The sequence below is a fragment of the Mus musculus genome, chromosome 7, assembly GCF_000001635.26.
Source record: "Mus musculus strain C57BL/6J chromosome 7, GRCm38.p6 C57BL/6J".
Classification (NCBI taxonomy): domain Eukaryota; kingdom Metazoa; phylum Chordata; class Mammalia; order Rodentia; family Muridae; genus Mus; species Mus musculus.
This window is the reverse complement of record NC_000073.6, coordinates 36,348,031-36,370,588: the sequence shown is the minus strand read 5'-3', so window position 1 is coordinate 36,370,588 and position 22,558 is coordinate 36,348,031.

The window sequence follows — 22,558 nt, the reverse complement described above, 5'->3', positions numbered from 1 at the left end:
GAAGTAACTGCTAAGGCAGTCTGGTTGGTTCCTAGGAAAGTTAGAGGCAGTGAGAGCCACTGGGGCTGGGCAGGGATCGGCCAAGGATGGGAAGGTTCTTTTGTTATCCAGTGGCAGAGAGACATGAGGGATTCAGGCAGGTGCCAGAGAATGGAAGTGTTCCTGGGTGGTGGTCCCCACTGGGTGGTCTCATTGGCACAGTGGTCAGTTCCACTCCTGAGAACTAAGAACTGAGGACTTGGGTAGGCTCTGAAGCAAGTCTCAAGGAAGGAGAGAGAATTCACCCACGAAGCTCAGCGAATTTGATGGATCCTAGGAATTTCTGAGAATGGATTTTGAGGAGAAACACAGCAGCTTGTGATCCACGGAGGAGGAGGCTGAGTATGTCACCAGCCCAGGTGATAGAAACATGTGCACCCCTGCTTACCGAAAACATAACATGTGGGTCCAAATAACATGGCGGTGTGGGACCCTACCGGAAATCCCAGCTGAGTCAGGATGGTGCTGAGCCAATTTTGTCTTCAAAGTAAGGCCACACGCACCCCCACTCCCATAACATGCAAAATAAAGTAAAACAAATGAAGCTACCACGCCAGGTAATTTCCCCAGCACTCAACGGACTGCAGCAAAGGGAAGGTTTTAAGTTGGAGGCCATTCTCAGCTACAGAAGACTCGGTTCCAAAATACCAAAATTGACTTCATTAAGTTGAGCTGACGTGGGGCAATTCTAAATCCAACACCAGCCTAACCTAACTAGGAAGACGTTGACTAAAAGAACTGTGGGCTGGGGGCGTGGGGGAGGATCGTCATTAACCCCCTACTTGGTTGCGTGCTTTGGAACTGAAGCCTGCTTATTATTTGTCCACTCTGTCCTTCCAGTGCCGCTTATGGTTTCAGGCAGAGAGCGAGCGAATGGCACTTTCAAAAGGGTTTGAAACTTGGGAAAGCGTTATAAAAACTTGGGGGTGTGCAAGACAAACTGAGTAATTACGACCTCGCCAATCGGAAAGTCTTGACGTGAATGATATGTGCCTTTGGGCTGGTTCGGTTTTTGTGTTTTCCAATTGCATGTGGGCACAGAATCTCATTTGCTCATGAAATCATGAACACGGTGGTTATGATTAGACCGATTTTAGCCTAAGAAGTAGGTGCCGTTAGCTGAAGGTCAAAGAATAAAGGGCCGTCAGAATGAAGATAGAAAGCCGCCTTTTCTATCAGAAATCAGTGTCGACACCCGGACGGTATCCAGCACAGACTCACCATCCTTAAAGTTGATGGTGAGGGATGAACTGTCCAGACTCAATATTTTGGATAGGTTTAAGTTTGGGGGTGGGGTGGGGGGAGGTCCTCTTTTTACCATCTGCACACGCCTGGCCACATCTCTCAAGATTAAGGGATGTGACCACTGCACAGCACTTCCTCTGGCAGCCTCCCCTTCTCTTCAAGCAGGAAAAGTTGCAGTGGATCAGATTGGTCCAAAGTCATTTTCTTCATCTATTCTTGCTAGTATAACTGTGATACAACAAAATCCCTGCCTGCGGGAAAGGACATTTTCTTGAGCGTGTAGAGGGCCAACATCATGGTCAATGTCTGACCAGTCTATGAATCTAAAAGTAATCTCACAGAGCCTGGGGCTGGTCAGAGGAACCCAGTAAATGTGTCATTTTTTTTTCTGTGTGCTTCGAACCCAGTGCATGATCCATATAGAAATTCCCTGCACACCTCCTGTGTGCATTACAATTTTGCTAATATTAGCAAAGAAAGAAATACTTGGCAAAATGCTAAGGCCGTGACAGGGCTAGGTTTTAGAGACGAATTAGGAATAAGAAACTCACTGAGAAAGGGGGAATGTTGCTCTTCTATGAGGGAAACCATCTTATTTCCCTCGGAGAAGCCCTTGTGTTTTTGTTTTGGGGTTTTAATCTGTGTGAAGCCAGAACTCCGCATGCAATCGGGGCTGGGGTACAGCTGAGTCTATTTCATTTCTAAAATGTCTGAGGATATTGGGAGGATCTATTAAGCCAGAGGACCCTGTTAATGCAACATTAGAGAGCTTGATTAGAGGCCAGCGCTCGGGAAAATCATTTTCGGCTTCGCACATGCTACATTGCACATGTAATACGTCGAGTTTGACATTATTTGTCACTTATTAAATATGAGCACTAAAATGAAGTGTTCCCTCTCCTGACTGTGGGGTATAAGAAGTGCAATCTTGTGTCACTCTCAGAGTCAAGAAGTCTGACTTTTTGAGTGATGTGCCAAGGCAAGGGCCCTTCCCTAAGTTTATTCTTATTAAGTGCATATTACACTCCAGGTCATGTGTAATATGTCAGAAACCATGGCTGAATTACACACAGCCTCTGCCCATCCCATCACAACACCAGAGGCTTATAGCAGGGGCTGGGGGGGAGAAGGACCCCCCAGAACCAGGATACAGTTAATTAAACACACTGTGCCAAGTGCAACCAGATTGTCATACCGAATGCAACAGTCCACAGTTACAGGTGTGCTGGCAAGTTCTTGTGTTAACTTGACACAGACTAGAGTCACCTGGGAAGAGGAAACGTCAACTGATGCATTGCCCCAGAGGACTGGCCTACAGGCACGGCATGTCTCTGAGGCATTTGTTTCATTAATAACAGATGTGGGAGGGCCCAGGCCTGGGACACCCTGGGCAGGTGGTCCTAGGTTTTATCAAATAAAGCAGACTGAGTGAGCCGCAAGCCAGCAAGCAACACTCCTCCATGGTCTCTGCTTCAGTTCCTGCCTCCAGGTTCCTAGAGTTCCTACCTTGGATTGCTTTGAAGGTAGACTTTAACCTGTAAGCCACATAAACCCCCGTCCTCCCTAAAGCTGTTTCTCCTCATGGTGTTTATCGCAGCAACAAGACATAAAGGAAATCCATTAGGAAGACAATGTTGAGTCTGTCATGGTGGGAGGGTGAGATGTGGGCTGTTCACCCCATAGCACACCAGGAAGCAGACAACAGCTGGACGTGGGAACAGCCATTTGAACGCCAAAAGCCTACCTTCGTTGTGCCAGGGTCTCTAAGTCGATTCTGCCTTCTAAAAGCCCCATATTCTACCAAGCACCAGCAGCAGCTGGGGCGGGGAGGAGGGGGTGGGGGAGTAGGGGTGGTGTGAATGTTCAATGCCTTAGCCTGTGGAGGACATTGCAGACTGAAAGCTACATTGTCTCATGATACTCAACCTATGTCCCACCCACTCAAGAATCCACAGACACAAGCCAAGATGCTGCTGTCATGTCTATCTGGACCCCCAAGAAGCACTGCTTCCGTTGAAGAAAGCGTAGAAAGGCACACGAGGGAACAAAGTCGGTTCTCTATTATGTCATAAGGCATGCTTATTTCATATGCTAGTTAAAAGTAAACTAAAGTTATAGCGACAGCTAAAACTCCAGCATTCCTTCCTTCCCACACGCCAATTGATTCCAGTGATACTCACTGTTCACCCATCTTGATTGTTTTCTTCCTCACTTAGGAGCTGAGTCCCTGTATTCTCGGATACTCCTCTGATGACCTCTGCTTTCCTGGGAGGTAAATCCTACAAGGATAGGAATGGCTGCAGGCTGTTCTGTTTGCTTCCCAAATTGGTTGACTCTTTTTTTTTTAACCATTATTTTTTTCTTTTTGGCTTGCTCAGACTTTTTGATCAGTTCATCACATCCTCATAGCATTTTAACACTAAACTCCTACATGATTTATTTTTTTTAATTGCGTAGTCAACTGCCTTGGATACGAAGTTTTGATATGTGTCATCGTCCTCTGAGACTCTGGAACTCCTGTGACTCTCTTCATTCATTTGAAACCTCGATGTGGGTTGTGAGGAGAACAACACAGACAAGCCTGCACACGTGAAATTTCTAGTCCCTTCTGCCTATTTGTAGATTCGAAGGCGATACCTCTGTTCGTCAGTGGTAAGTGCTTCATGAATTTGACATTGCGCGAAGACAGCGCCGTGGCTTTGATCACATGCTTCAGAATTCCGGGCCAGTCCACACACAGTTATCTTCCATTTGAATTTGAGAATCTGGTTGTCAATTTCCATAATAATCTCATTGCAATTTTTATTGGGGTTACATTAAAATTTTAGGTAATTTTAGAGGGAAGCAACATTTTAAAAATAGATCTTTGCAGTCACGAGAATTAATCAGGCAACCCTCCATTTATATTCAAGTCAATGTGTTAAATGTGAGGCCTTTCCACGAAGGCCCTAATATTATTTATCACCAAGTTCGCTAACTCACAGATACCATCGTTTATAAATTTGTGACGTCTCCAGATGAGGTGCACTGCACTTGGCTACGGCCGGGACATCAGAGAACATTTGACTTTTCTCTATTAATCTTGTAACCCACCACTTCAAAGAAATCAGGCATCAATATTAATGCGTTGTTAATTATTGCAGTTGTTAATAGATTCTGTTGGATTATTTAAATTAGTTAATTATACCATCTTCAAGTTTTCTCTCCAACTTTAATTCCTCCATTTTCTCCCTTACTAATTATCTAATATGTTCGGTAAGAGGCTGAGTAACCAAACACGTGTGTGTGTGTGTGTGTGTGTGTGTGTGTGTGTGTGTGTTTATCATCTACATAACACTCCATACACATGCACGACTGCTTCTGATATCTCCTTCTGTACTGGTTTTATTTTTTTACTTACTTTTTCATGTGATTTTGAACAGTTTCACACTTGCATTATACTCAGATTCTCTGCCCCATTGCTTTCTCTTGCCCTCATCTCACTCCTGATCAACCCACCCTTCTTCCCAGCTCCCTGCCCCACACCTGCTCATGTGCTTTCTCTGAGCAGCTCTTATGCGTGTAACTGATGGCTGTGTATGCCTGCAACCACTGTATCACGTCCAGGAGACTGGTAGTTACTCCCTCCCATTCCTCAGCTCTTTCCATCCCTTCTCCCACTGTGTTCCCTTGACCTCAGAGTGGGTGATCAGATGTCCCATTTAGGGATGGGTACTCAGGAGTCATTTCTTCTCAGCACTTTGACCAGTTATGAGTCTGCTCATACTGAAAGAGACGTCGCTAACTAAACCTGAAAGTCAGTCTATTGGTATAAGCATAAATATTTAGAAGGCAGTTCAAACACGTGTGCATTTGGCAATACGTGAATAGTAGATTCCTCCTTAGAGCCAGGGATGTCCTCACCCACAGGTTTTCAGGGAAGGTTACAGTACCAGGCATGCCTTCTCTTCAACAGAGCAGGCCTCAGGGCCAACCAGGAGGTAGTTGGTTACTCTGAGGACAACCATCCCACTATTGCACCAGTGGCCATGTCTTGCTTATGAGTTCAGTAGTATAGCATGCAGGGTCCATATCCAGGTAAGATTGTAGATGTCCTATACTACCTTCTAGAATGTGAGCAGGGCAGGGTGCTTCTGATTCACTCCCTTTGATTTCTCAGTTTCATATCCAAAAAGCACAGTGTCTTCAGCAATAGGCTTACATCTGGTTCTTGCTGGCATTTAAGAGAAGTGGTAATAGCCTATATTGTGCTGGGAACTTCAAGACCTCCATGGTGAACAACTGGATTTTGGTTTAAAAATATATAGGAGTTTAGCATGTGAGCAACATTATGAACCCGTGCAAGATAACTACAGCCAAGCTTATTCTTTTAGAATTGAGGGGTTTTTTTTTTGACTTGTTTGTTTGTTTGGATTTGTTGTTGTTGTTTTTTAGTTAGCCTGTGAACTAGTATTTCTGCTGTTGTTGATTTGTTATCTAGTCATTCAGTCGAACTGCATTCAAAATGTGCAGAAATCTATCCAGAATTTGTGCTGGTCCCAAGTTCTGTCAGAGAAGCTCCCTCTGCAGAAGGCAGTGGTTAATACAGAGCTCATGACTGGTCAAAGTTCTAAGTATAAGTAACACGAGGTGTTGAGCTATGGATAGACCATCAATATCAACCTCGGCCATCCAAGGCTCAGGGAAATTCCAGGAAGAAGGGGCACTAGTTAGACTCAAGGAGTTACTAATAACAATGAAAAGAACACATGAATTTGAGAGGGATATATGGTGGAAGACTATAGGAGTGTTAGAGGGCATTAGGGCTGAATGGGTATAATCAACATACACTGTACAATTGTATGAACATTTCCAAGAATAAAAAATACTGCTAAAACAGAAAAATTAAAGTATTGAGTTCCTATATGCCTTTTAAAATACATCTAGTAGTATTTGTTGATCCTTCCCCCGTCTCTGCTAACCCCAACCCCATTTTAGATTGTTCTATCCCCTGTACATCCCAATCTCCCACCCACTTCTCAGTTTAAACTTTTTACCACAGTGCACCCCATCTACTTTCATATCACATGTACTTTACACACACACACACACACACACACACACACACACACACACACAACTCCTTTGTGCTCCCTTTTGCTCCACCATGGCTAACTTCCCAGTCTCTGCAGATACTCACCTCAATGTAAACACAGCGATGTACAAATTCATATCCAGAATGCATGAGAGAGAACACACAGTATTTTTTTTTTCTGAGCTCATGTCACCTCACTCAATATAATGTTTTTTTAGTATTGTCCATTTTCCTGTAATTTTCATAATACCATTTTTCTTTAGTACCAAATAAGATTCTGTCATGGAGATGAATCAAAATGTCACTCTGCATTCATGAGTTGATGGACATATAGACTGATTCCATCTCTGAGCTGGTGTGCATAGAGCAGCAATGAACGTGGGTGGACAGTCATCTCTCCCATGAGGTGCAGAGGCTTTGGAGTTTCTGCCTAGGACTGACTCATCTAGGTCCTACAGTAATTCAGGTTTTGACATTTTGAAAACTGTCACACTGGTCTTCCTAGTAGACTACCATTTTTACCAGTTTACATTTTTCTTTTGAGAGCCCTCTGTTGAATTTCATAGCCCATCATAGTGGGCTATTTGTTTTCTTCATGCTTAGTGCAAGATCTTTCATCTCCTAGATAATAATTTTCTATCAAATGGAAAGCAGGTGAAGGTTTTCTCCCCTTCTGAAAGTTGCATGCTCACCCAATTGGCAGTTTCCTTTGCTGTACAAGCACATTTTAATTTCCTGAGTTCCCATTTGTTGCTCATTCCCCTTACTTTCTGAAGAGCAAGGGTCCGGTTCAGAGGCTCCTGTGCACACTCATGTCCATCAGTCTATCCCTACTGCTTTCCCGTAACAGTTTCAGGCCCTCCCCTGAGGTACTTGACTCAGTTGGAGTTGATTGGTGAGCAGGTTGGAGACAAGAACCTAACTTCGTTCTTTCTATTAAAAAAAAAATCAGATGACTCTAATGGTGTCGCCTTATATTTAAGCTTCTATTTGCTGATGTATGTGTGTGGTTTGTGCCAGTGCCATGCTGTTTTTATTACTATGGTTCTGCAATATAACTTGAAATCAGGTGCAGTAAGGCCTCCATCAATATTCTCATTGCTCTGGGTTGATTTGGCTACCCTGAGAACTTTGTGATCTTTTATGAATTTTAATTATTTTTCTATTTCTGTGAAGAATGGCATGAAGATTTTGATTGAGGTGACACGGAATTTGTAGATTGTTTTCCGGAAGAGAATCATTGACACAATATTTATTTACCCAATGCAAGACAACAGACTTTTAATCTTCTAGTGCCTTCCTTGATTTTTTGTTTCCAGAGTTCTAAAGTTGTCACTGTAGAGATCTTTCACTTCCTTAATGAGATTTACTCCTAGGAATGTTTAATGCTTCTGTGAACATAATTGGTTCTATGAATTCTTCCCCAGTGTGCTCGTCACTCATGTATAGGGAGGCTACTAGTTTTGTGTGTTAATTTTGTGTCCTGTCACTTTGCTGAAAGTGTTTATCTGTCCAAGGAATTTTCTGAGTCTTTAGTGTCTCTCATAGAATTGTATTATCTTCCTTTCCTATCTGTATCACATTTATTTTCCTCTCTTGTCTTATAGCTCTAGCTAAGATTTTTAGTGCTATGATGAACAGGAGTTGACAGGGTGGACCCCTCAGGTCTCGTTCCTGATTTTAGCAAAATGGTTTCTGATTAGTTTGGGTTTTAAATCTATTTTGTCAAATATCAGCATTACAATGCTTCCTCCCTACTTCCATTTGCTTGAAATACTTTTCTCTACTCTTCTATTCTAGGGTAGTGTCTATCATTGACGGTAAGGCATGCCTTTTGGAGGTAGCAAAGCCAGGAATTCTGTTACCTGGTTCAATTGCTCACCAATGTCTTTTGGGAATCCAGGTCCTTACCATTGAAAGTTGGTATTGAAAAGCAGTTGCTAACTCCTTCCTTTCCTTGGGTTTCTGGTTGCCTTAGTGAGTTCCCTGTAGTGATAAAATACCTTAATGAAAGCAACTTAAGGAAGAAAGGGTTCATTATGCCTTACCATTCCAGAGAGATTGAGAGTGGAAACTGTCCAGGGAAGCATGGCGGCAGTGGTGGCAGGAGCAGGAAGCTTGCTGGTCACCTCTTCACCCTTACATGGCTAACATACTGAAGAAGCAAGGCCAGGCAGTAAATGCGTCAAGTCCACCCTAGTTCCCACCCCCAGTTACATATTTTCTCTAGAAAGTCTCCACCCACTACAAGTTCTGTAACCTTCCCAAATATTGCCACCAGCTGGCTACTAACTATCTAACCACTTGGGCATATGAGGACATTTTCCCTTTTTATTGAAGACAGATTCTTCTCTCATACAATATTTCCTGATTAGTTTCCCCTTCCTCTACTCCTCCCAGTTCCTCCCTTCCCCTCTGGATCCACTCCATTTCTATCTCTCATTTAAAAAGAAACAGGCTTCTAAGAGATAACAACCAAATATGACAAAATAAAATACAATAAAAAAACAAAAACAAAACCCATCACATCAAGGCTGAACCAGACAACCCAACAGGAGTAAAAGATCCCTAAGAGCAGGCACAAGAATCAGGGTCCCACTTGTTCACACACTTAGGAATTCCATAAAAATACTAAGCTGAAAACTACAATAGATACGCAGGGGACCTGAGACAGATCCCTGCAGGTCCCATGCTTTCTGCATCACCCTCTGTGAGTTCATATGAGCTTTGTTTGATTGATTGAGAGAGCCTTGTTCTCCTGGTGTCTTCCATCTGCTCTGGTCTTTTTGCACCACCACTTCTATGGGGTCCCCTGAGCTCTGAAGGGAGGGATTTGATGACAACATCCCATTTAGAGCTTCATGTTCCAAAGACTCCTCTCTCTCTCTCTCTCTCTCTCTCTCTCTCTCTCTCTCTCTCTCTCATTCTCTCTCCCTCTCCCTCTCCCTCCCCTCCCCCTCCCTCCCCCTTCCCCTCCCCCTCTTCCTCTCTTTTCCTTCCTTCCTCCCTCCCTCCCTGTAATGGTGTAATGCCTGGCTGTTCTGTTCCCATCTGCTGCAAGAGGAATTGTCTCTGCTAATGACTGAGTAAGCCACTGCTTTCTGAGGATAGCAGAAAATCATTGGGAATTATTTTACAGATAATTTGTTTTCTTTTTCAGACCTGTACTGTTTGGTTTTACCTGGGCCTCTGAGCTTTCTAGTGTCTGGTTCTTGGTCATCCAAGCACTGTAGTATAGGGGTTCTGTCTTGTGCTGGGCCTTCAGTCAATTCAGACATTGGCTGCCTACTCCCACAAGTTCTCTGCCACCATTATTGCAGATGAGACAGATGGTTTGTCAAAGGGTTTGTGGTTGGGTTGGTGTTTATGTTTCTCTTTGGTAGCTTGCAGAGTACCTTCTCATACCAAGGACAATAGGATGTAGGGGTGAAGGCTCCATTTAGGCACCAACTCAGCTTCGCTGTGTTCAATGTGTTATGTGAGTATTGTACTTGGCAGTGGGGTCCCCACTGTCAGTTTTGGGACAGCAATCCATTGTCTTAGCAACAGCTTGAGTAGTTTGGGGATTTCTATAAGAACCCTCTGCCCCTGGCCCACAACTCAAATGAAGCCTCACTTGGTGATAAGAGATAGCCTGTTGGGACTCCTTATCCCCCATTATTAGAAGCCATTATTAAGATTACCTTCACATATTTTAGGAAGTTGCCAGTGCCTTAGGTTTCCATATCACCCTTCAAATGCTCTCAGTTCCAGCTGTCTCTCCCAGAATTCCCTCCCTTGACTTTATATCCTCTCTCCCTCCCTCCCTGATCCTCTTGTTCCTGCCCTGCCCTGCCCCCAGTCCACCCATAAAGTCTATGTCCCCCTCCCAGGGAAATCTATGGAGGAAACATTTTAATCGATCTTATCAGTAATTATTTTCAGTTTCCCTTTGTTCACATCTGTCCAAGCATTTTTATTTTACCCTGTTGCCTATTGCATATGTTTATTCTTCCTTTCAGTACAAAATACTTCTGCCAGGTTTCTCAGTAGGACTTAGTTGGTGGCAAAATGAGCTATGATCACTGCTTCTTATAGATAAGAAAATGGATACTTGTAAAGTTTGTGTCCGAAGTATGGTAGTCAGTGTCAAGAGCCTATACATTGAAGGTTCCTACCCTCAGCACCTTCAAAGGGAACAGGTCTGCATGTGGTATAGCTTCATCAGCTATCCCTCCTTCCCTGTGAAGTTAGGACAGAGTTACAGTGGGTTCTAAAATTCCAGTACATTGAGAGTTTCACTCTTTCTCTGAATTCCTTATAAACACTGATCAGTTATTTTTCTACTAAATGAACCAAGTCAAGTCGGATTAGATTATATTAAGTATAGCTGCTCTTGGGTGGGTTCACTGGCTCCAAGGACCTAGGCCTGAGAAGTCACTGTAGGGAGAGAAGGATGGGAAGGAGAAAGAGAAAGAAAGAAAGAAAGTCAGACATAGAAAAGAAGAAGAAAGAGAAGGAGCCAGAGGAAAACAAAATATCTGGCTTAAATAAGGAAGAACCTCTGCTAGGAAGGGCAGCCCAGCCCCTGGGTATGCCAGCTGGGCACAGAGGCATGCTGGGAGAACCTGGAGGTCAGGTCTGCTTTGGTATGTAAAATAGGCATCTCAGCCCTTTGTCCAAGGATCCAAAGCCAAACACACATGAGGGGAAAAAGGCCTTCCTAACTACAGACTAAGCTAATATGGAGGGTAACGTGTCTGTGAACATCTTTAGAGTTAGTTCTTGCATGATGAGTGCTTCTTAGTGGTACCTACTATACATCTAACTCAGAGCTCCCGGCCTCCAACTATTCTGCTTGCTGTACTGCCTGTGGATGACGACTCCTCTTTCCTTTGGCTTTCTTGTTACATGTTTTTTTTTTTTATTCCCTTTTCTTGCCTGATCACATTGTCTGTATCTCCCCAGCCATACGAAGTGATAGCATAGGTATCTGCCACCCTTTACTGTTCTCCACCATAACAGATATAGTCCCGGTGTTTTATAATTATATATCATGGTGACAAATGGGTCAAAATATACTTTCACAAAATTTTTAAGTATGTTCCTAACATATTTCAGCAGAAACCATTTTTACATTTTATCAGATGCCTTCTAGCAAGGAAGGAGATGATTTTTCTCCCTTTTGTTCTCTTCAAATGATGGTATTAATTATATTAATAGGTTCCTTGGTGTTGGATCACCTTTGTAATCTAAAAGAGTCTTCGCCACAGGAGCGCTTCCATCACGATCCAGTCCCAGCACTACGGCGAATAGTTTAACATTTAGGAAATTAAGTCTAAATTCCTAAGTGAGCATCTGTGGGTTTCTTTTTTCACTTTCATGGTATACAGACTGGTTTGAATATCAATATTTTGCTGGCTTTCATGAATAAGCTATGAAGTACTTAACATGGGAGGGGATGAGAGGCTATTGTACTTATTAAAATTTTGAAATAACCTGCCTGTTTTTGAATTGGAAAAGTCAGGACAATCTATTGGCTTGTGTTTATGCTTCATGTATGTGCCCGTTTATCATAAACAGGGAATGTATTTAGGTCTATGAATTCTTTCTATGACTTACTTTGACTCCATCTCTTGGGGCTGGACATTATCATTGTTAACTTCTAAATCTTCATGAGTTACAAGCTGACAGACTCCTTTACTCAGTTCTTCCATGACTCCGAAGGCATATATAGGGATAAGTAGAGTTTTGCTAGGACACATAGCATGTCAGGCCCAGATGAGTGTATTCCTTTCATTAGCAAAGGGTGTCTGCCACCAGTCCCCAGGGGGTAGCTGTGTCCAGGTCTCTGTCCAGTCTTAATCCAGTATCTACTTAGGCTGTTTGTTCTTCTATTTTCGTGCTGGTTGCTCCTCCTGTGGGAAAACGTCCCTAGCATCTACAATGATTTACCATTTCTCTAAGTATGCCCTTCCTTGCATCCTGTACCTCTTTGGAAATCATCTCCCTTTCCTTCTAGAACAGGCTCCCCATGTATGCCATGTTGGATACTCTGCCTCCAGGACCTCCATTATTAATCCGAGTCCTTTATTTGCTTCAGTGCATTTCCTCCGCATGGAGGGAACTTACTTCCTCTTCTCTCCTTGCCTGCCATTCTCTCTGTATGGCTAGCGTGTTCTCAGTAAATACTGCGTACATGAAAGTAAACAGGTTTGTTTCCATTGCCTGATGACTCCATCCTCTGAAATTAAGTTCTTCTCCTTGCTTCAGAATGAAACTCATTACCTGGAAGTTTTCCCAGGGATTATTTTAAAAATCACCTTCTTCGCCAGGTGTAGTGGTGCACAGCTATAATCCCAGCACTCTGGAGGCAGAGACAGGTGGATCTCTATGAGTTCGAGGCCAGTCTGATCTACAAAGTGAGTTCCAGGACAGCCAGGGCTACACAGAGAGACCCTGTCTATTTTACCCCCACCCCAGACCACTCCCTGCCACTTCACCTCCTACTTCTACCCCCTCTCATACATACACACATACATGCACACACACACACACACATACACACACACACACACACACACACGCCTTGGATTGGTGGCAGCAGCCTATAATCCCAATTACTTGGAAGGCTGGAACAGGAGGATCATGCATTACATGGTTAACCTGGACTACAGAGAAAGTTCAAAGCCAACCTAGGTAATTCAGTGAAATTATACTGCAGATGTAGCTCAGTGGTAGTTTGACTACAACCATCAGGAAGGGGTTGAGGATATGGCTTAGCAATAGCGATTTTGCTTAGAAATCACCAAGAAGGGGCTGGGGCCACGGGGCCATGGTAAAATATCTGCCTAGAACCCCCCAGTGAGGGGATGGGTCTGAGGCTGAGTAGTAGAATGTCTAGAACCCATCAGTGGGCTGTTTTGAGTTTGCCTCAAAACTGAGTGTTTGTTTGCCTAGCAAGCAAGAGGCCCTGACTTCAATCCCCAGGACCTGGAATATATTTATTCCCATTTTTTTCCTTTGGGTCCTCTTTAGTTGTAATGATTCCTCTCTCTCTCTCTCAAATGGAGAGTTCTTCCTCAAGCCTAGGCTGAGCCCTGCTTGTTCTGTGTCAGGGTGTTGGCCTCTGCTTTCTCCCTGGGTATTTGCAGCTGCTCCTACTGTAATTACTTCTTGGCCAAACTTGTATTTGTCTGACAGTGAGACAGACAGAAAGACGGACAGTATGCTCACCTTTAAACTCAATGAAATTCCTTTTTCCCCTCACAAGAACAGAAACAGATCTAACAAAGTGAATTCTTTTCAAAGCCCAGGGTATTAGATGCAGAAACTGCACCCCAGCATCGTCTCTTGAAGGCACAGCCTTTCCCTCCAAAGCTTGCAAAGGCCAAGGAGGCAATGGCCTGCATGCCAGGGGAAATTCTGCCTTCTCTACCTCCAGTCCTTTTTTCTCCACAGGTCCCATTCAGATCTCACTATTGTTTCAAATATACTTGATTTCTAGCTCCGAACACTTCTGTCATATTGTGCCCACGTTAGCTTCCATGACTCTGAGCTATATTGAGCCTGTGCTATGGGTCGGATATGAAGCGTTCCCTGAAGTCCCTTGTTAAAGACAGTCCCTTGAGAGTCTTTGCAGAAGTGGTTGGATCATGAGGACTCTAACGTCATGTTGTGATTTGATGGTATCATACAGTAGTGATGCAAACCAAGGCACAGGGCTGGTTGAAATAAACAGTTCACTGGTGTGGTTTGATTTCTTTGGCTGCAACAAATTCACAGACCAAAAAGCAGCACAATGGAGGAAAGCTTCGTTGTTGCTTGTTTACAGTTCTGAGTTGAAATCCATGCAGGAAACTCAAGGGGCTGGTCATAGCACAACCACACTCAAGAGCAGGGAGAATGTGAACATACCCTTGCTTGCTTTGCAGTTAGCTCTCTCTACTTTGACGTAGTCCAAGATTCAAAGCCAAGGTTTGGTGCCGCCCACAATGGACTTTGTCTTCGTACATCAAGTAACAATCAAGAGAACTTCCCAAAAGTGTGCTTAGAGACCAATCTGATCTAGGTAATTCTGTGGTTGAAACACTCTTGCCAAGTAAGTCTAGGTTATGTCAAGCTGGCAGCTAAAACTAACCACCAGGGGCCTGGAGAAATGGCCCAGCAGTCAAGAGAATCTGTTGCTCTTACAGATGACCTGGGCTGGGTTCTCAATATGTACATAGTGGCTTACAACTATTTGTAACTCTAGTTCCAGGGGGATCTGATGCCCTTTTCTGACCTCCTTGGGCACCAGGCATGCGCATGACACACATTTATATTCATGCAAATTACTCATACACTAAAATAAAATTTAAAAAAAAATCTAAAAGCAACCAAAAAACAAAACAAAACAAAACAAAACAAAACAAAACCAACAACTAACTAAGACAGACAGCACAGTTATGACTTTGAAGGGCTTACCTTGTCCCTGGCCTCTTCGACCATTTATGCTTCTTGGCTGCCACGATATAAGCGGCTCCCACCCTGCTCTTCTGCTAAGAAGTCTGTATCACCAGAGGCTCACAGCAGTGGAATTTGCCAATCATACACTGTCCTCTCAGAAACTGTACCTTTCCTCCTTAAAGTTGCTTCTCTTGAGCATTTTGTCACAGTCACAAAATAGTGACTCCCACAGCCTCCAGCATCTTAGCTTGGATGATGACAGTTTTCTGTGAGGTCCTTAAGACTGTTAGATGCTGAAGAGGAAGTGGCGGTGAAGAGGAACATCCAGTGCGTAGGGAAACACTGTAAGAATCAACACAGATGAATCTTGTTACCTCAGAAATGCATGGAGCTTTCTCCCCATTAGCAACCTGGTGATTGTTAGACATAAGCCAATGTCTCTAGCTCAATCCAAGTCTGACACCAGCTTCTTACAGATACCACTGAGTCCTGTAGGGCAAAGGTTTAGTCCTCAAGACTGCCCAGACCCTCGTCCCTATTTGCGATGCTAACCATGTACCTCCGATTGTTCAGCCTATGCTTGTGACTGGCTGGCTGGACGGTGGGATTTCCAACATCCCTTCCTTGATTTGGTTCGTTTGCTAAAGCCGCCTACAGAGATGCTGGTTGTGATGTAGGATAGTGCAATGGCTACAGATGAAGAAAGGTGAAAAATGGGTGTGATGAAAATGGTATAGAGTTTCTACCCTCTCCAGGCAAACACTCACTAGAGATAGCCAATGTCTGGAAGCACTCTGAATCCAGCTCTATTGAGCTTTTGTGGATGCTTCATTACCGAGACATGATGAATTACATCATTGACTATTGAAAATCAACTTAACCCTTAACCCCTTTGCCCCCTCCCAGAGGTTGAGGGCTGGGGCAGCAAGTCCCAATTCTCTAAGCCTACCTAGATATTTCCAGGGAAAAGCTCCACCCAGGACCTATGAAAGGGCTTCCAGCCACTGGTAATCTTATTAGCATCCAAAAAGATATTGATCACTTTTGGAAACTCCAAAGATTTTCAGAGTTGAGTGCCAGGAAACAGGGGCTGGGGGTTGCATTTATATTTCCCCATATCGCAGATACTCCATTTTAAAATCACGTACAATGCCTTTCTGGGGAGAATGTCTGTTTTCATGAAGCCTAGAGAAATGACTATTAGAACTAGATTTGGGAACCACACAGGGTAAGAAAATGCCCAAAGTTGAAAAGGAAAGATTCCTGAATCTATGGTTTGGAGTTATAAAGACAGATTTATCTTACTGATAAGGAGAAACTTTTTAAAGGTGCCTCTAAAGGGACCCTCCCTGGTCCCTGGGTCCCCAAAGGTAATTCTATCCAAGAGAGTGCTATACTGGCTTTGAGAGATAATGACAGTTCACCAATTCCCTCTGACCCAATTATTCTAGACTAGCTCTGTCCAGGATGACTTATACCGAAGAGTAATGAAATACGCAGCTTTATGTCCACCACTAAAGCAGAGGCAGTCCAAGGACTCTTGGCATCCGTGGTAGATTCGCATCTCACCCTTCTAGCCACCTTCTATGTGTTTGCCAACTAACTCAGAATTTCCTCTAGGAGCCCTCTGATTCTAATGAAGCCACACCCACTCTTAGTTTGGGGCATTTAACATGTGGCTCTAGGCAAGATAATCAGGACAGTCATAAGAACAAGAGGCATGATGATTGAGATTGATCTGGCTCAGCCAATCGAGGGGGGCTGATTGGGAGCAGAAAGCTTCCTGGGACTGCTATCACTGACCTTTTGTTTTAGAGTTCTAGGGCAGTCCGAGTCTGAAAAGATGAGACTTTGCCATAAGTCCTGATATGTCAATCAAAGAGATGATTCATGGAGAAAGGCAAGAAAAGGAGATCCAACCAAAGTAACCACATTGGGAAATACAGATGAAGGGGTTCAGTGACCCTCAAGCACAACTTTGGGGCCCTGAGCTTTAAGGTAAAATAGAGGAAGAATTGGAGGAGGGGCAAGGGCCTGCCTAGTGAAGCAATCTTGGGAAGGGTCTGGTTTGGCCTTGGTTCTGGTTCCATGGGCAGTTCGAACCTGTCGCAACTGTCATCCTTTAAAAGTAGCCATCTGGTTCCCATGAGGTGATCACCCCTCATCTTCATAGACCACTGCCCCCATTTGGGGGATGGTCTTTCCAGTTGCTTGAGGAGAGTTTAGATCCTTTGTCTTGTCATTCCAAAAATCCAAGAGGCTTTAGGTTGAAGACAATGACTGGAGACCTTCAAAGTCCTCTCTGGTGGTCTTGGGGGCTCAAGTGATGGCTTTGCATTTGGGGGGGGGAGCTATTTCTAAGTATGTGCTATAATAAATTGAAATTCGAAGACAAAGCCAATTTCATCGAAGACAGGGGAATATAGTTCTCTGGTGGAGCTAGGCTAGAGTCCTGTCCTGGCCACGTGTTAACTCATAATTGGGTGCAAGCAGACTGGGCTAACTGCTTGTACCTGCTCGCTCATTCACTGACTTGTGTCTGATTCTATTGTTCTCATGCAGAGCCACAAACTGGTCCCCTGGAGCTGCTTGCTTCTCTCTGAGATGCTTCAGCAAATAGATCCCATGCTTGAGCTTTCTCTGGTAGCTGACTACAGGAGTGATGCCCTGAACCAACTCCTCCCATGAGCATAGAAATGGCAGGCATCACATCCTAGGATCCAACCTCATGCCCCTCCTACTGTCTCATCTGGCTACCAGCAAGCCTGTCATTTCTCTGCCACTGGGCTGGCTCAAACAAAGCCTGTGTTGAAGCTGAAGAGATTGCAGACAGATGCTCAGGCACGATCCAGAGGCAGCCCCCGTGGAAGGCAAGCAGGCAGGTTTTTCTCTTAAGTGACAGCCATCACTTTTGGCAGGCAGGATAATTGCAGGTTAGCCTTCTATGGTGTAAGCTATCTGAAGGTAAAACAATAGAAAGCAGTGTGGGGCTGCCTAGGAGAATGCAGGGAGAGGAGAGAAGGGACCAGAAGGACTCAATCACTTTTAATTTTAATTTGCTTTAATGAAGCATGGGTTTTCCAAAAGGCCAAAGGGCCTCATTTGCCACAGCATGGTTGGGATTGGCCAACAGCTTACCCAAACTTCTTGTTCCCCATAATTCAATCAGAGCCACAGATGGAAACGTTCAGTCAGAGACTTTGTTTTCATGGCTCTCTCTGAATCCTTTTTTTTCCTTTACTGCTTCAGCCATGAAGAAAGGCTTGGGACCACCCCAGCCTTCACAAGCAAGACTCTCTATGCTTTCCTTCCTTCCTCTATGCCCCTAAGCTCTCATGATGCTGAGCCAGAATCTACCCCATTCCACTCCATCGCAGGACCCTTACTAGACTGTTTAGGAATGGGGAAGGGGTCTTCATGTTGTTTTCCTTCCCCTTTTGCATTTGACTCTTCATCTAAGGAGTCCACATCCTAAGGGGTAATGCCCTGGCACCTTATCTCTCTGCACTCAAAAGATCATCCAAGAGAATGGCAGTCACACGAGGTAGAAAGAGCAGTCTTGTGGGATTCTGTCTGAGGAAGGTGCAATGTTGGGGTGATTGTGGGAAAAGATATTTGCCAGCTGGAAACTACCCCCCCATTGGAACCCCAAAATATAATTGACCACCCCAGGCACTGACCGTCCTCCTCACATTTTCCAACTGCCATTCCAGACATCTGAAACTTACTTAAAGTGATTTCTTCTCTTCAGATATCACAAGTTTCCTCCCTGCTTACAGCCAGAGAAACAAATGCTACCTGAATGGGTTTTCTCAGGAGCAGGAATTTCGTAAAACCACCATTTGTACCTTAGGGAGGGGATTTGGGCTCATTCAGAGCAAACAGATGGTTTAATTCTTTCTACCTGAGGCTGTTGAAAATGAGTTCCCAAGCAAACAAATCTCTCCTGTCACGTGAGGGTACTTCCTTTCCTCATCAACAAAGACCAAGGTCAGCCCCATCCTTACCTCCCTCCTGACGTAGCTCCAATTTCTCACTCCTCCCAGACACTCAATGAGCACAGCATTCCAGCCATGCTTCCCCACTCTGACCTAGAGGGACCGTGAGTCTGGGTAGCTCCTCTCAACCTTTGACGACTGAGTTTTCCCCAGGGCAAGCGTGGTGATCAGACCGAAAGTGGCTGCTCTGGATTGTCCCATGGGTGGGCTGCTCATTCTGACCCCAACAGCGGCACCTGAATTCTTCCCCAGTTGTCTGGTGGCCTTCTCATCCTGTCTACCAAAAGCCCATCCTGAAGACCTCTCTGTCTTTCAGTGTCTTCTACAAAGGGGCACATTCTCTGCCTGGCAGAATATAGAAACCTAACTGGATTTAGGAAAGGGCTTTTTCTCTTCTAGAGCTTCACTAAGAACCACGTGCCTGCCTAGACAGCACACCTTCTTGATTCCCCTGCTTTGTCCCATCTCTCTTTAACTAATGGGAAGGAGTTTCTCTGACCTGGAACTGGGCCATACCACTTCCTGCCTTTCTCTCTCTCCCCTGTACCCTAACCTCTGTCCTGAACTCAGTTGAAATATCTGAGCATCTCTAATTCCTGTCGCTCCCACAGGGTTAGAAAGAGTCACCAAGAGCCATCCCAAATGGCTTCATTTTAATGAATCAGAGGGAAGGTCCCAGTGAGACTCACTCTGCAATCTAGCTTGTAAACAGAATGTTGCTCTGAGTGAGTCAGATGGAGACATTACGCTGGATGAGGATCCTCATGGCTGTTAAAAATCTACTGAAGGCCCTGACAGAGGGAGACCACAGCTATGAATCTGGGACCTGCAGAACTCACACGCTCTAAGTCCCAAGCACCGTCTTCCTTTATGCTTAAACACACCCATGCCACACAGGAAATTGAGTCCATATGCCCCAATTCCTTTAAGCCCCCAGAAGCCACAGGCTGTTTTCTGGACTTGTTTAATTATCCGTGAAACCCCAGAGTTGTTTGTAACATGGAGGGCACCCCTAACAAATCCTGTCACCATCTCTGCTGCAGACTACAGCCCTCTGGAGCAAGTCACCTCCTTCAGCATGTGGGTAGGCAGGAGAAGCCGCCAGGGCAGACTGTTAACATTACTGGGTAACATGCATGTCCAGGGCAGACAGGCAGTCTCATGCTGCTCTTAATTCTTCCAGACACTGTGTCTGAAAGCCACATTGCTTTAAATGCCTAGACCAGGAGTCTGATGTCCTACTGTTACACCAGCAGAGAGATCAGAAACAAGACCCCTAACCTCAGCTTTATCTTGCCCAACAAGGGGCTCGGAATACCGACTACATCTGCTTCAGCAGGATGTTGAGATGGGGACTGTATCCGTACCATAAAGGATGGATGCTCAGGTGGTACCTAATTGCCCCTGTTCTCAGAGGCCTTTTTTTTTTTAACCCAGACGTCCCTGTTTACAGACACCAGCAACAAACAGTATCAGTACTTGTTCCTTGGCCTTCACCTGTTTTCTATTGATTATTCTTTACAAAACCCAAGAGAAATTCTAGTGCTATTATAACTCTCACTAAGGAGTACCACAAGTGTCAGAACATCTCAGGGATGTACTAAAGATGCTACAGCTTCTACAGTGACAGGACCATCTCCAAAGTAGGCAAGAATGCACCTCATGATCTCTGTCCCACCACTGTGCTTCCTCTGCTGGACCACCCAACCCCTGTCACATCCTTGGACAAGCTGAGTGTGACAGTGAGACTAGACACCTGTGACTGCCCTGTCGACACAGGTGCCTACTCTTTCTCACTTTGGCCGTGGAGCTCGGAGCATCCCATCTCAGAGAAGGCATGGACAGTCTAGCAGAGGTTGGGAGATCAACGAGACTTATTGTGTTTAACGGAATTAGCTTCTGGTCCAGGACTAGGCATCCTCCAAACCTGCCTAGGAGCTAGGGACAGATGATACCAGCCAGTGAGCACACATTGGTAGCTGTGTGAGAGCCAAGGCCTCTATTATAAGGGACACACACTTGACTCCTTGAAACTAGACACAGAAGCTCAGATACAAGTCAAAATATGTGCACCCATCTTCTGCTACATATGCAGCTAGAGACAGGAGCTCTGCGGGGTACTGATTAGTTCATATTGTTGTTCCACCTATAGGGTTTCAGACCTGTTCAGCTCTTGGGTACTTTCTCTAGCTCCTACATTGGGGACCCTGTGTCCCATCCTATAGATGACTGTGAGCATCTACTTCTGTATTTGCCAGGCACTGGTCTAGCAAACTTTATATGCCCCAGTACAGGGGAACGCCAGGGCCAAGAAGTGGGAGTGAGTGGGTAAGGGAGCTGGACTAGGGGAGGGTATAGGGGACTTTTGGGATAGTATTTGAAATGTAAATGAAGAAAATATCTAATAAAAAATAAAATAAAATGCACCCAACCAAACACACAAGGGCCAGGGACAACAGGTCTGGCTCTACCTAGGGATGAGAAGTCATCGTTAGCTCTGAAGCTCTTATCCAGTCCCTGTGTTCACAAGGTGCTTATGGGGACTCACCCCACAACATGCCATCTTATATGTCTGAATGGACCCTCTCTCAGATGCCTTAACACATATCTCACGGCTGCAGTAAAGCCAAGTGACCCATCACGCTGAACAAATGTCTCTGCCCTGGGAGAGAACAAGCCTAGGTCATTGGTTCCTGCCTCAGCCCTGGGCCGTATGTATGTGTGGATAGGTGCAGGCTGAAGGAGATCTCAGATCCATGCAAATCTCTTAGAGTGAGAGCTGTGCAGCAGCAGAGGTGGCTACTGAAGGAAGAATTAGAGCAGGATAGGCAATCCCAAAGCCCAGAGCCACCAGAGGCAGCAAGCAAACCCTAGCTCTTGTAAAGCAGGTGTTGGCAAACACTTTCCCCAGCGGCCCGATAGTAAATATTTCAGACTTCATGGGCCATAAGGTCCCTGTCGCTTCCACTCTACTCCTTCAGCACAGCTCAAAGCCAGCTAGACAATACGTAAATGAACGAGTGTGGCTGTGTTCCAGCAAACTTTATTTAGGGACAAGGAAATTTGAATTTCATATTATCTTCACGTGTCATAAAATATTATTCTTTTTTTTTGTTTTGTTTTTTGAAGCTTTAGCCCATTTAAAAGATTTTATAGGCTTTCTTAGCTCCTAGGATACAGGAGAAGGGATAACTGGGAAATGGGCGTGGCTGAACCTTGCTTCTCAGACCTTCCTGCTGCCAACTGCTTAAGATCCAGGTGAGTTGTTCCATCTAAGAACCAGGAATAAGAAAGAGCTGGAAGGAGTCGCAAGAACACAGGGAAATTCTTTGGTTTGGTTAGCAATTTCCTTCTGTCCTCTCCTGTACTAATTTACAGAGAGAAGTCTATTAATCATTCCGGGTGCAGAAAAGAAACCGCACGCTCAGCATAAACATAAATTACTGGCGTAAAACTCAAATTCCTTCCGAGGGATGGGGCAGGTTAAAAGTTTCAGAACAGCTCGGAGAGAACAAATGAGTGAGGGGAGAAGATGCGTCTTTGGAAGCACAGACCTGCAAAGATGGTGTGCTCAATGATGCTAACAAAAGATGTGGGAACCTGGCAATATCCTCCCTTGAGTTCTGCAACTAAACATGAATGCTAAATCAGAGAGTGGAACTTTAGTGGCAGTAATACCTGACATGACACGCATGATCTCAGAGAGTTTGGATCTGTTCTGGTGACTAGACTAGGACTCTTGTTTGCAAAGACCTGAATAGCCAAGAGGGCAAGC